Source organism: Marmota flaviventris, chromosome 1, assembly GCF_047511675.1.
Source record: "Marmota flaviventris isolate mMarFla1 chromosome 1, mMarFla1.hap1, whole genome shotgun sequence".
Taxonomy (NCBI): domain Eukaryota; kingdom Metazoa; phylum Chordata; class Mammalia; order Rodentia; family Sciuridae; genus Marmota; species Marmota flaviventris.
In genome coordinates, this window is record NC_092498.1 from 152,454,224 (window position 1) to 152,468,906 (window position 14,683).

Genomic DNA, 14,683 nt, shown 5'->3' on the forward strand with positions numbered 1-14,683 from the left:
TAATTATAATTCCTGAAAATCCCCTGAATTTATTCTGTGTATAAATTTCAAAATGTTTCCTTAGAATACTGATCTATTTAATGACGAAGCACTTTCTTTTCCACCCCCACTTGCCACAGAACTTGATGCTGAACACACCAGACCTAGCACATTCTCTCTCTCTCTCTCTCTCTCTCTCTCTCTCTCTCTCTCTCTCTCTCTCTCTCTCTTTCTCTCCCTCTCCCTCTCTCCCCACCCCCCTCTTGTCACAAAGCAGAAATTGTGTGACATGGGTCTAGTATCCCTTTCTCTTCCAACACCAAGGGAGGCTCAGCCCCCACAGTGGGACACTCACACCCTGCTGAGTCCAAACTCCTGGAGGCAGGGCCCTGCTGCCCTCACCACAAAAACTCCTCCTAAAGAATGGCACCATAGTCTCCATGGTTGCCATAATGACATCAGGTTTCTATGGCAAGTGTGATGCACAGGTTGGTCCTCTACCCCAGAAATGCCTCTATATAGGCCTCTTCTTTGTTCCCTTTCATTTCTCTGAAAGTAAAAGGCATTCACTCTTCAGGACACCACCTGTGAAAGTGTATCAACTACAGGAGCTAGGCTCACATTCAGGAAATGAGAGAACTCTGCCCACACCCTCTAATGAGTCCAAACTGCTGACATGGTCCCAGGACACCCTGGCCCAGGACACCATACTTGAAGGTCCCCCATCTCCTCCCTTAACCAACAGTGAACCAAAGAACCCCAAACCTGGAAGGAAGCAGTGGCTCAGTGACCAATGGCACTGGTACAACTGGGAGTGATTATAACCACCAGAAAGTAAAGTGGGTTTCTCAAGAGGACCTTTCTTTCTTTTACTGACTTCCAATCCTCTGAGTGCAAATGTGAAAAAAAAAAGTGACACAGGTCTTTAGGATCGCTGGATTTCAATAATCACACAGGATATCACACTGCCTTGGGACAGGAGGGTCTCACAACTCTCTTCTTCTCAAGTCAGTAGGGCACCTAGTATGAGAGTGGGATTGAGGTGAGTGAGGTCTGGGATCCATTCATCACTTCATCCAAGGGAGGCTCAGCTTCTACTGCAGGACACCCATTACTTCCTCTGAGTCTAAACTCATGGAGGTGGGGCCTGGCTTGCTTTCCAAGCACAATGAGGCAGTTTCCTGTAGAAAGTCAGTTTCTTTGTCAATTACTATGTGCAGGCTGCTTCATCTAACTGGTAATATTTCTTCTTGTCTCTTTGTCTTCTTCTTTTTCACTTTGTTTTCCTGTGATCTCTTCACTATTTTTGCAGTAACCTGTCCAGCAGATTTCACATCAACCTTAGCTTTTTCCTATGAGCTTGTGGTTCTGGTGTAAAGCCTTCATACCCTTCCTTGATGTTGCTCAGGACTGGAGTGTTGAGGGTCTCCTGAGCATGCCTTCACTTCAAATGAGGAGCAGAAGCTTCAGCAGCCACCAAGACCTACAACCTCAGAAACTGCCTTCTTCAGACACTTTACATGAGCTCAGTAACCAGATGAAGTGCCAATAATAGAGCACTGAGACCCAGAGCTGGAGGGAGTCACTGGCCTAGTGACCAATGGCCCTGGTACAACTAGGCAGTAACCACAACAACCAGAGGGTAGCATGAGATTCACAACAGGACCTTTTTCATTCTCTTCTACTCACCTCTCATCCTCTAATAAAAAAAAAAAACTGAAAAAACATAAGAAGTGACCTAAATTCAAAAAGGTATTTATGATCCCACAATTACCACACAGGACATCAGCCTGAAGAGAGGAGGTCTCCATATCCCTCTCTCTCTCCAGTCAGCTGGGCACCATGTTCCAAAGTGGGAATGAGATTAATTGGGTCTGGGGTTTCTTCATGTCCCCACAACACCAGGCAGAAAGCCCCACCACTAGGCACCCACACCCACTATTGAGAAACATTTGGAGTTGAGGCTTGCTTTTGTACTGATTTTTAAAAATTAGTATAAAGGATCTTCATAAAAGACAAAACAAAACTACTGCTTGATCCAGTAGTAATAAGTCTGGGTATACAGCTAAAGAGACTGGAATAGGTGTGTCAAACAAATGGCTACACACCTTACATCGTTTTTGCTATTCACAGTAGCTTATTAAAACCAAACAAACAGTGGAAATGCCTTTTGGATGAAAGGAAAATCTTGGCAGGACCTCCAGCTACTCCCCTGAGAGGCTCCCACCCCACACTTTCAACTGCTCTCTAGGAGGACAAGACCCAGGAATGGCACTCACTAGACACTCCAAGAGGCTTGAGACATAAACTTTGGACACCTGTGTCAGGCTGTTCTGAAATCCAGGGCCAGGAAAAGAAGGGAGAATGAACTGAGGTTATGTCACATAGTGAAGTCTGCAGGGGAATCTCAAAGTCATTGTAGTGAGTTTTCTGTGCCTATAGAAGAAAACCAGAAGGCACACACCTTTTTTCCCCAAATGGTCAAGTAATCTCTGGTTTCCTCTCATGCACAATGCTCAAAACAGAAAATGAAATATTTAAAAAGTGCCACCCTGTACTTGGAAGAAAACATTGAAAAATACTGCATCTATTTGTAATGCAGTATAGGAAACAAAGAGTGGATATTGTGGAGAGGGGAATTTTGCATTGACAATATGGACAGGAAGCTGGAAATTGAGGAATTTATTCATAGACAATGTAGATCTAGACTACAGGACTGACTTCTTCTTGACCTGAACACTGCTTCTTATACATATAGAAAGCTCAGAAGGAAGGAGGAATTGGGGTACCTAAAGACAACAGCTATTCTCATGCAGAAACCCCACACACAGAGCTGGGATCCTCTCTGGATGAACAGCCCAATTTTCACCACACAACCTGTAGAGATGCCTCAGCATCTCTATGGGAATGTTAATCCCAGACAAGGCTTCAGGCAGGGACTGAAACAATCATGCAGTAATTGGACAGGGTGTGCAGAGTCCCAAATGCAGACCCACACCCAGTTATCAGGCAGAGTGGCCTGGGAGCTGAGCTGCCCAGAGGGGGGCTCAGGTTGGTGAACTCTGAAGCTGAAGTGTGCAGTCCTTGTCCATCATCTCCAGTTTCCACCATTGTGGGTCCTTCCAGTTCCAAATAGCCTCCTGAGTCTCAAAATGCCCGCCAACACTCAGCATTTCCTATTTGTCAGGGTGCTAACATTCTTTCTGTGAATTTTCTAGCACTTACGTGGCAGAGCAACCCAAAAGACCTGAGCATAGGCGAGTGAGTCTAGATGTAAATCAGAAGGACAGCAGGCTCCAGAGACAAAAGTCACAGCAGTCGGCAAAGCACACCCACTCCTCACTAGGTGTGTGCTGGAATGGACAGATCTCACCCATGTGACTCTTACTTAACAGGGCTTCAGCCAGGCCCCCTGAATCTCAGCCTAATGAGAGTATTAAGGACAGTAGAGTATATACAACCAAAGAGTGAATGAGGACTGAGTGACAGTGGTTCTTGTTCTCTGATTTTTCTTTTTTATTTATTGTTTCTTTCTTTTTTTTCCCTTTTTTCAATACTTGGGATTGAATCCTGGGCAGTCTGTCCCTGATAAACAGCCTCAGTCTTTTTCATTTTTTTAAATTATGAGACAGAATTTTTCTAGGTTTCCCAGGCTGGCCACCAAATTGTAATCCTTATGCAGCTGCCTCTGAAGTCTCTGGATTGTCAGTCATACCCCACTGTCTTTTTATTTTTATATTTATTTTTATTTTCTGAGATTCTGAAAAATGAACACAAAGCTTCAGGCTTTTGAGTGTTAAGGCATGGCTTCCTCTGACTAGTGAGATCTGGCCCATCCAGGAGGATATTTGCATTAACCTTGTATCATATAAACCTTGGTTATGTAAATTTCTTTATTACATGTGTATATATTATTCATGAATATAAATGACACAATGACCATTACTTTAAAATTAATTTAAATTTTCTGCTTTCTGGTCTTATCAGGACAGAGTTTGAGCTTTGAACAGGGAAACAACCGCCTAAGGCAGCAACTTTCAATACTGATAAAATGTGTCACAATTATAATTTAAAATTTTCAAACATTCACATTAAATATTTAAAAGAACCATGAAATTAATTGCAATAACTTAACCCAAACATCCAAAATATTATTATGTTACCAATATAAACTCCCTAATGAAGTACGTATATTTTTGGAGGTATATCTTGAAAACTCACTTTGCTCTAAGCCTCCAACACATCTCAGGTCACAGCAGATACTCCAGCTTGAAGACTGTGGCTACCCTGACTTTCAGGAGAAGGCAGACCTAAAGCCCTCCTTTTCGTGCTGACAGGAGATGGCGGGGGCACTTCTTCTCTACTAGTTCTACCCAGGTCAAAAGACCGGGAGAGATGCTGCCTAGAGAGTAAGCAGGAACTTCAACCAGGAGGTGTCCAGAAGTCAACTAGTGTTTCTCACCCATGCTGGGCACAGAGCCATCCCCGAATGAAGGTGGGTGTCCATGGAGGCAGGGACCACATGCACTTAATTCTCTCAACAGTTTAAATTATATTTTAAACAGATTAAAATAAATCTTATTTTGTAATTTGGACTTGGACATAATGGCCCAGCTGTGATGTCTGTTTCCTCCTGTGGTGAGGGTTACTGTGAAAGCTATAGTACCAATCATATGCTTATATGTCTGCATGTATTTCTGTGTAATTCATCACCATCTAATAAGAGGTCTGCATTTAAATTTAATTAGGAGAGAAAAAAATCAGCACCTGTCAGGCAGCTCGTGTTTACACTATAACTTCCAAGCCAAAAGTGATTGAATCTTGGCATCCTGCCTAAAATGAAAGATTTATTATTGATCATTGCATAAAAATACTCAAATTTATTTGCTCATGATTAAGCTGGTGATAAATTCAGACTGGCTCAGCTGAGGTCCTAATTCTGCATGTGATTAACTCATGGCTGCTAAGGTAGCTGATTCAGAGAGTGAGCTGGCTGTCAACTGAGCAGTTGGATTCTCTTCCCATGATATCTCATCCTCCAAAAAGCTCATGTGGCTTGTTCCTATGACAGGGTTATGAAAGTAAAAGCAAAATCTTTCAGGGAATTTTGTTTCTAGGGACCCAACTAACACACTGCCATAATCACAGCTTTATATGGACCATGGCAAGTAAGAAAAGTGCAGATTCAAGGTTTGGGAAAGAGATTCTGCATGTTGACAGGTGTAAGAGTAAAAGCACACCATCAAGATTGTCAGATAAGGTGAGAGTGAAGAATTACCTACATTGTGACACTTGTTATCATTCTGCATTATCTTATAAATGAGGCTTATGTAACTATTTAATGTAAAGGAATGTTTCAAAGTTCCATGAGTATTAAATACTTGTGCTGGATTATAATCCACTCTGCCTGAATGCAAAGTCAAAATGCCTCCAGTAAACCATAGGATTCATCCCTTTCTTCTTCTCTTAGGTCTTGAGTGGTGACACTTATTCAGAAAATCAGCATTACATCAACATCTAGTGTTCTTCTTCAGTGGGAAGAATATCCTCAAGTGAATGCTTCTGGAGCTTCTAGGAAGTTCTTGGAAAATTTTGGAGAACTGATGGGGGAATAAATTTAAGAAACCCAGAAACAACAGCATGTTATTTGTTCATCACAGGAGGAACTTGAAAACAGGTGTAATGCATCCACAGGCATGGTGATAAAAAGCACACTACAGAAACTTCAAAGAGAAGATGCATCTTTGTCACAGCAATGCTAAAAATGGAGAATTTGAAGCACTTAATAAGAAAATATTAGGATATCATATAGTGAGACCTGACCCACCAAAACTTCCATGTGGAAACATCACCTAAAAACATATCTACAAAGGCATGTGAAGCTCAATGCATCTGGCTTCAGCTCAGAGGGATCATAACTATCACCAACTAGGATTTTGCAGAACTGTGGCCTGGACACATTATTGGAACACACTCTCAAACTTGAGTACAAAAAGATGAACTAAATATGTTAATAGAGAAGTATCTCTAAATATGACCTTTGGTGAAAAATCACACAGATTAAAAACATGTATACACACACACATTCACACATACACACACATATATACACACACGTACATATGTAATTATCTATATATAAATTTCAATAAAATAAATACTGACAGAAACCAGTAGTATGTAGTAATTAAAAATAAAGATGCATAAAAAAGACAAGACAATTTTCAGAGAGAAATAAATTTATAACCATTAGGCATTAAGTAATATACGAGTGAGGTAATTCATTCCAGTCACCATGATAGTCAGTGGTGGAGATGGAAACTAAGTGCCCCCTGTGTACTTCCAGACTCCACATTTATTCCCAAATATCCTGATCCTTGAGACCCTGTAACCTTTCTGGATCAGGACATGATAGTCAGTGGTGGAGATGGAAACTAAGTGCCCCCTGTGTACTTCCAGACTCCACATTTATTCCCAAATATCCTGATCCTTGAGACCCTGTAACCTTTCTGGATCAGGAAAACAATTGTCCCTGGCATTTAAGTGACCTGTTACCCTGGCCCTGAGGGTGTTGCTGGCTTGCGGCATGGGGTTTCCAACAGGTAGTGCAGGACACCTTACCTTGTCCTGCAGTTGCAAGACACAGTGGAATCTACAAGTCCACCTAGAAGTACATCCCAGGTTTCTCCACCAATGCCTGACCAGCAGCTATAGTCCTGTATGCATGCAATGTCTGTGACTTACCAGGGACCACAACCACACACCCAAGGCACTCACCAGATTCCTGCCTTGCCCTCTTCTCTCATCCCAGTATGCTGCTTCATGGACTGGAGCAATCCTTCCTCAGAGACCAGATTCTACTCATTTGCTGAAACCTGGAGCAGCTGGATCAACAGTGGGACACATTGTATTATTATTATTAGAGGTATATTTTTACTATAGCTATAAAGCTTAGTGCATTTTAACACACACACACACACACACACACACACACATTTTTAAATTTATTCTGTGCTGCCATAAAGTTAAATTAGTTCTCTTTTGTCACTTTCTTACATAAGTTTAAAGGTACTTTTTATCAGAATTATTTAATTTGTGGTACTAAGCCTTGAACCCAGGATTTCACATGTATTAAGCAAGTGCTATACCTGAAGGGAAATTTATGGACCTTTAAAAAAAAAAAAAAAAAAATATATATATATATATATATATATATATATATATATATATATATATATATATAGTTAATTTCCTTATTTGTGTATCTGAGTTTTTAATGACCTTAACTATTTTTCTTTTTTTTCTCTTTTAGTACTTTTATCACCTGAAGCCAGGTTTTAGTTTCTATTTTTTTCTGATAATTCTTGGTGTGAGTCATCTAGGTAGCTGTAGGAAATGTATGTATGCAACATGGAAGTTGGATAGAATTACCGTAATAAAACAGACAGGGTGATGTAAACCACAGAAATTTATTTCTTACATATTTAGAAGGTGGGAGTCTGAGGAAAAGTGTTAGCAGTTTTAGTTTGCCCTGAGGCCTCTCTTCTTGGCTCTCAGACATCTTGTACCATTCTGACATGATATTTCTTCTGTCCATGTGCATCCCTGGTGTCTCTATTTCTTATAAGAACCCAGGAATTTGGATCATGGGTCCATCCTTATGAACTCATGTGACTTCTTTTACATTCCTAAAGACATCATCTCCAAATTTCTACATGTTTCTGGTAAGGACTTCAAGAGATTAATTTTGGAGAGACACAACTATGTCCATAAAACAAAAAAGAGTTTTGGTGTGTGTTATCTAGGCAATCATCTTTGAGAAGGACTTAGTTCTTGAAATGAGGAAGTTCCTCAAAGTATTCTTTTTGTTGCTATCTCTGTCTAATGTGTGCAACCACATGTATGTGCACACAAATGCATGAATACACACACAAAATCAAGAATGGAATTTTCTGAGTGTAGTATACAGGCAAAATCAATAATCAGTCAGGTCAGTAATCCATACATGAAAACCAGAAAACATTAAAAATTATAATAGAGAGCAGGCCCAGCGGCCCGCCGGCATGGTAGACACATCACCCCAATTGGAGGAAGGGCCCAGCTGCCGCCAGCAAGGTAGGCAGACCACGCGTCCTGGAGAAGGGGCCCAGCTGCCCGCCAGCCTAGTTGAAAGATCACCCCAATTGGAGGAGGGGCACAGCCACTGCCCGCACCTGCAAGGTAGGCAGACCTGCAACCTGGAGAAGGGGCCCAGCAGCCCGCCAGCATAGTAGACAGATCAACCCTATTAGAGGAGGGGCCCAGCCGTTGCCCGCAAGGTAGGCAGACCACGCAACCTGGAGAAGGGGCCCAGCGGCCCGCCGGCGTGATAGACAGATCACCCCAATTGGAGGATGAGCACAGCCACCACCTGCCCCTGCAAGGGAGACTTTGAAACTATACAAGAGCAATATAAATATATAGGGGGAAAATTCAATAACATACAGTTTCACCAAGCAGAAAGAAACACAAGCAGTATGAAAAGACAAGGAAAGAAAGGACCACAAGCAATGCAGGTCAACTCAACTTTAGAAGAGGTAATAGCTGCAGCAGAAGGAATGTCAGATAAAGAATTCAGGATTTACATGCTTCAGATAATCTGGAGTCTCAAGGAAGACATTAGACAGCAAAATCAGACAATGAAAGATCTCTTCAACAATGAATTACATAAACAACTCCAAGAAGCAAAAGATCAACTATACAGGGAAATAGAGGTTATAAAAAACAAACAAACAGAAATCCTAGAATTGCAGGAAGCAATAAACTAACTTAAAAACTCAAATGAGAATACTACCAGCAGAGAAGAACACTTAGAAGATAGAACATCAGACAATGAAGACAAAGTATTTCAACTTGAAAAGAACATAGACAGCTCAGCGAGACTCTTAAGAAACCATGAGCAGAACATCCAAGAAATATGGGATAACATAAAGAGACCAAACTTAAGAGTCATTGGGATACAGGAAGGTGTAGAGGTCCAAACCAAAGGAAAGAACAATCTGTTCAACGAAATAATACGAGAAAACTTCCCAGACTTGAAGAATGAGACAGAATCCCAAATCCTAGAAGCCTACAGGACGCCGAATATGCAAAATCATAAGAGATCCACACCTAGACACATTATAATGAAGATGCCCAACATACAGAATAAGGAGAGAATTTTAAAAGCTTCAAGAGAAAGGAAGCAGATTACATTTAGGGGTAAACCAATCAAGATAACAGCTGATCTTTCAACACAGACTCTGAAAGCTAGAAGATCCTGGAACAACATATTTCAAATGCCGAAAGAAAATGGGTTCCAACCAAGAATTGTGTATCCAGCAAAATTAAGCTTCAGGATGGAAGATGAAATTAAAACCTTCCATGATAAACAAAAGTTAAAAGAATTTGCAGCTAGAAAACCATCTCTTCAAAACATCCTTGGCAAAACATTACAGGAAGAGGAAATGGAAAATAACAATGAAAACCAACAGTGGGAGGTAGTAGAGTAAAGGGAAAAAATAATCAAAGAGGAAAAACAAACCATGTTAAGTAACATAAATAAACAAATATGGCTGGAAGAACAATCCATATCTCAATAATAAAACTAAACGTTAATGGCTTAAACTCACCTTTTAAGAGACACAGGGTAGTAGAATGGATCAAAAAAAAAAAAAAGATCCAACAATATGCTGCCTACAGGAGACACATTTGATAGGAAAAGACATACATAGACTGAAGGTGAAAGGTTGGGAAAAATCATATCACTCATATGGACTTCGGAAACAAGTAGGAGTGTCCATACTCATATCAAATAAAATGGATTTCAAGCCAAAGTTAATCAAAAGGGATAAAGAGGGACACTACATACTGCTCAAGGGAACCATACACCAACAAGACATAACAATCATAAATATATATGCTCCAAACAATGGTGCAGCTATGTTCATCAAACAAACTCTTCTCAAGTTCAAGAGTCTAATAGACCACAATACAATAATTATGGGAGACTTCAACACACCTCTCTCACCACTGGACAGATCTTCCAAACAAAAGTTGAATAAAGAAACTATAGAACTCAATAATACAATTAATAACCTAGACTTAATTGACATATATAGAATATACCACCCAACATCAAGCAGTTACACTTTTTTCTCAGCAGCACATGGATCCTTCTAAAAACAGATCATATATTATGTCATAGGGCAACTCTTAGACATTATAAAGGAGTAGAGATAATACCATGCATCTTATCTGATCATAATGGAATAAAACTGGAAATCAACGATAAAAGAAGGAAGGAAAAATCATGTATCACTTGGAGAATGAACAATAGGTTACTGAATGATCAGTGGGTTATAGAAGACATCAAGGAGGAAATTAAAAAAAAATCTTAGAGACAAATGAAAACACAGACACAACATATCCTAATCTAAAGACACAAAGAAAGCAGTTCCAAGAGGAAAATTCATTGCCTGGAGTTCATTCCTTAAGAAAAGGAAAAACCAGCAAATAAATGATGTCACACTTCATCTCAAAATCCTAGAAAAAGAAGAGCAAAACAACAGCAAAAGAAGTAGAAGCCAAGAAATAATTAAAATCAGAGCTGAAATTAATGAAATCAAAACAAAAGAAACAATTGAAAAATTGACAAAACTAAAAGTTGGTTCTTTGAAAAAATAAATAAGATCGACAGACCCTTAGCCATGCTAATGAAGAGAAGAAGAGAGAGAACTCAAATTACTAGTATACGGGATGAAAAAGGCAATATCAAAACAGACACTTCAGAAATACAGAAGACAATCAGAAATTTTTTTGAATCCTTATACTGCAATAAAATAGAAGATAGTGAAGGCATCGATAAATTTCTTAAGTCATATGATCTACCCAGATTGAGTCAGAAGGATATAGACAACCTAAACAGACCAAATCAATTGAGGAAATAGAAGAAGCCATCAAAAGACTACCAACTAAGAAAAGCCCAGGACCGGATGGGTATACAGCAGAGTTTTACAAAACCTTTAAAGAGGAACTAATACCAATACTTTTCAAGCTATTCCAGGAAATATAAAAAGAGGGAGAACTTCCAAATTCTACGAGGCCAACATCACCCTGATTCCTAAACCAGACAAAGACACTTCAAAGAAAGAAAACTACAGACCAATATCTCTAATGAACCTAGATGCAAAAATCCTCAATAAAATTCTGGCGAATCGGATACAAAAACATATCAAAAAAAATTGTGCACCATGATCAAGTAGGATTCATCCCTGGGATGCAAGGTTGGTTCAATATACGGAAATCAATAAACGTTATTCACCACATCAATAGACTTAAAAATAAGTACCATATGATCATCTCGATAGATGCAGAAAAACCATTCAACAAAGTACAGCATCCCTTTATGTTCAAAACTCTAGAAAAACTAGGGATAACAGGAACATACCTCAATATTGTAAAAGCAATCTATGCTAAGCCTCAGGCTAGCATCATTCTGAATGGAGAAAAATTGAAGGCATTCCCTCTAAAATCTGGAACAAGACAGTGATGCCCTCTCTCACCACTTCTGTTCAACATAGTTCTCGAAACACTGGCCAGAGCAATTAGACAGATGAAAGAAATTAAAGGCATAAAAATAGGAAAATAAGAACTTAAATTATCACTATTTGCAGGTGACATGATTCTATAGCTAGCAGACCCAAAAGGGTGTACAAAAAAAACTATTAGAGCTAATAAATGAATTCAGCAAAGTGGCAGGATATAAAATCAACACACATAAATCAAAGGCATTCCTGTATATCAGTGAAATATCCTCTGAAATGGAAATGAGGATAACCACTCCATTCACAATATCCTCAAAAAAATAAAATAAAATACCTGGGAATCAACCTAACAAAAGAAGTGGAAGACTTATACAATGAAAAACTACAGAACCCTAAAGAGAGAAATAGAAGAAGATCTTAGAAGATGGAAAAATATACCCTGTTCATGGATAGGCAGAACTAACATCATCAAAATGGCGATATTATCAAAAGTTCTCTATAGGTTTAATGCCATGCCAATCAAAATCCCAATGGCATTTCTTGTAGAAATAGATAAAGCAATCATGAAATTCATATGGAAAAAAAAGACCCAGAATACCAAAAACAATTCTAAGCAGGAAGTGTGAATCAGGCAGTATAGCGATACCAGACTTCAAACTATACTACAGAGCAATAGTAACAAAAACAGTGTGGTACTGGTACAAAAACAGGCGGGTGGACCAATGGTACAGAATAGAGGACACAGAAACCAATCCACAAAACTACAACTATCTTATATTTGATAAAGGGGCTAAAAGCATGCAATGGAGGAAGGATAGCATCTTCAACAAATGGTGCTGGGAAAACTGGAAATCCATATGCAACAAAATGAAACTGAATCTCTTTCTCTCGCCATGCACAAAAGTTAACTCAAAATGGATCAAGGAGCTTGATATCAAATCAGAGACATGGCATCTGATAGAAGAAAAAGTTTGCTACGATCTACATACTGTGGGATCGGGCTTCAAATTCCTCAATAGGACACCCATAGCATAAGAGATAATAACTAGAATCAACAAATGGGACTTACTCAAACTAAAAAGTTTTTTCTCAGCAAAAGAAACAATGAGAGGTAAATAGGGAGACTACATCCTGGGAACAGATCTTTACTCCTCACACTTCAGATAGAGCCCTAATATCCAGAGTATACAAAGAACTCAAAAAATTAAACAATAAGAAAACAAATAACCCAATCAACAAATGGGCCAAGGACCTGAACAGACACTTCTCAGAGGAGGACATACAATCAATCAACAAGTACATGAAAAAATGCTCACCATCTCTAGCAGTCAGAGAAATGCAAATCAAAACCACCCTAAGATACCATCTCACTCCAGTAAGATTGGCAGCCATTATGAAGTCAAACAACAACAAGTGCTGGCGAGGATGTGGAGAAAAGGGTACACTTGTACATTGCTTGTGGGACTGCAAATTGGTGCTGCCAATTTGGGAAGCAGTATGGAGATTTCTTGGAAATCTGGGAATGGAACCACCATTTGACCCAGCTATTCCCCTTATCGGTCTATTCCCTAAAGACCTAAAAAGAGCATACTACAGGGACACTGCTACATCGATGTTCATAGCAGCACAATTCACAATAGCAAGACTGTGGAACCAACCTAGATGCCCTTCAATAGACGAATGGATAAAAAAATGTAGCATTTATACAAAATGGAGTATTACTCTGCACTTAAAAATGACAAAATCATGGAATTTGCAGGGAAATGGATGGCATTAGAGCAGATTATGCTAAGTGAACCTAGCCAATCCCTAAAAACAAATGCCAAATGTCTTCTTTGATATAAGGAGAGTAACTAAGAACAGAGTAGAGAGGAAGAGCATGAGAAGAAGATTAACATTAAACATGGATGAGAGGTGGGAAGGAAAGGGAGATAGATGGGAAATTGCATGGAAATGGAAGGAGACCCTCAGGGTTATACAAAATTACATACAAGAGGAAGTGAGGGGTAAGGGAAAAAAAACAAGGGGGAGAAATGAATTACAGTAGGTGGGGTAGAGAGAGAAGAGGGGAAGAGAGAGGGGATAGCAGAGGATAGGAAAGGCAGCAGAATACAACAGACACTAGTATGGCAATATGTAAATCAGTGGATGTGTAACCGATGTGATTCTGCAATCTGTATACGGGGTAAAAATGGGAGTTCATAACCCACTTAAATCAAAGTGTGAAATATGATATATCAAGAACTATGTAATGTTTCGAACAACCAACAATAAAAATTAAATATATATATATATATATATATATATATATATATATATATATATATATATATATTTATATATATATATATATATGATAGAAAAAAGAGGGATTTTATAGTTTTTAAATTGTCATCATGAAACAAAAAGAATGCACTTGCATAAGATTTTGTGTGATATCTAATATTTTTACTTTTTTATAGATAAAGCATCAAAAACAAGAAGCCAAAACAAAAGTCATAGCAATACAGACCTGTCAACATGAGTTTGGTTTTGCTAAAATTTTTGCAAATTTTATATTAATGTTTCTCTAAACTGTACTCAGGACTGTGTGACATAAAGGAAAGACAGATTTCCAGAAAACATAAATCTATCAACAGTGCATTAGCTATTTTATTTAATGTTTATATTTTTATTGTTATCTACTAAGTTAGCTTTATAGAGAATCATGCTGTTTTCTTCCCACTCTCATATCAATCTTTTGTAATTTCTAATACTTTCTCTAATTTTTATTGGTGCTAATTTTTAAATACTTGCATAACTTTATATATTTAATTAACATGTGTGTGACTCTTACATAATTTTAAAATTTTTTAAAAATGATAATTGCACAATTAATGTTAACATCTTCAAAGCCTCTAATGTACATAAATAATAGTGTTCCTTGTTTAAAGGACACTGATACTAGAATTTAATTCTTTCTAATGTGTCAATACTACTAATTAAAAATAACAATTTTAATTTCACTCAGAATGCAGGCATTACAATTGTACATTTTCTTGAGAGAGACTTCTGATTTTACATCTTAAGTAGTTTCACAAACCCTCACACTAGTAAACTTTATGAAAAATATTTTTCATATTTTTCACTGTAAATTTTCA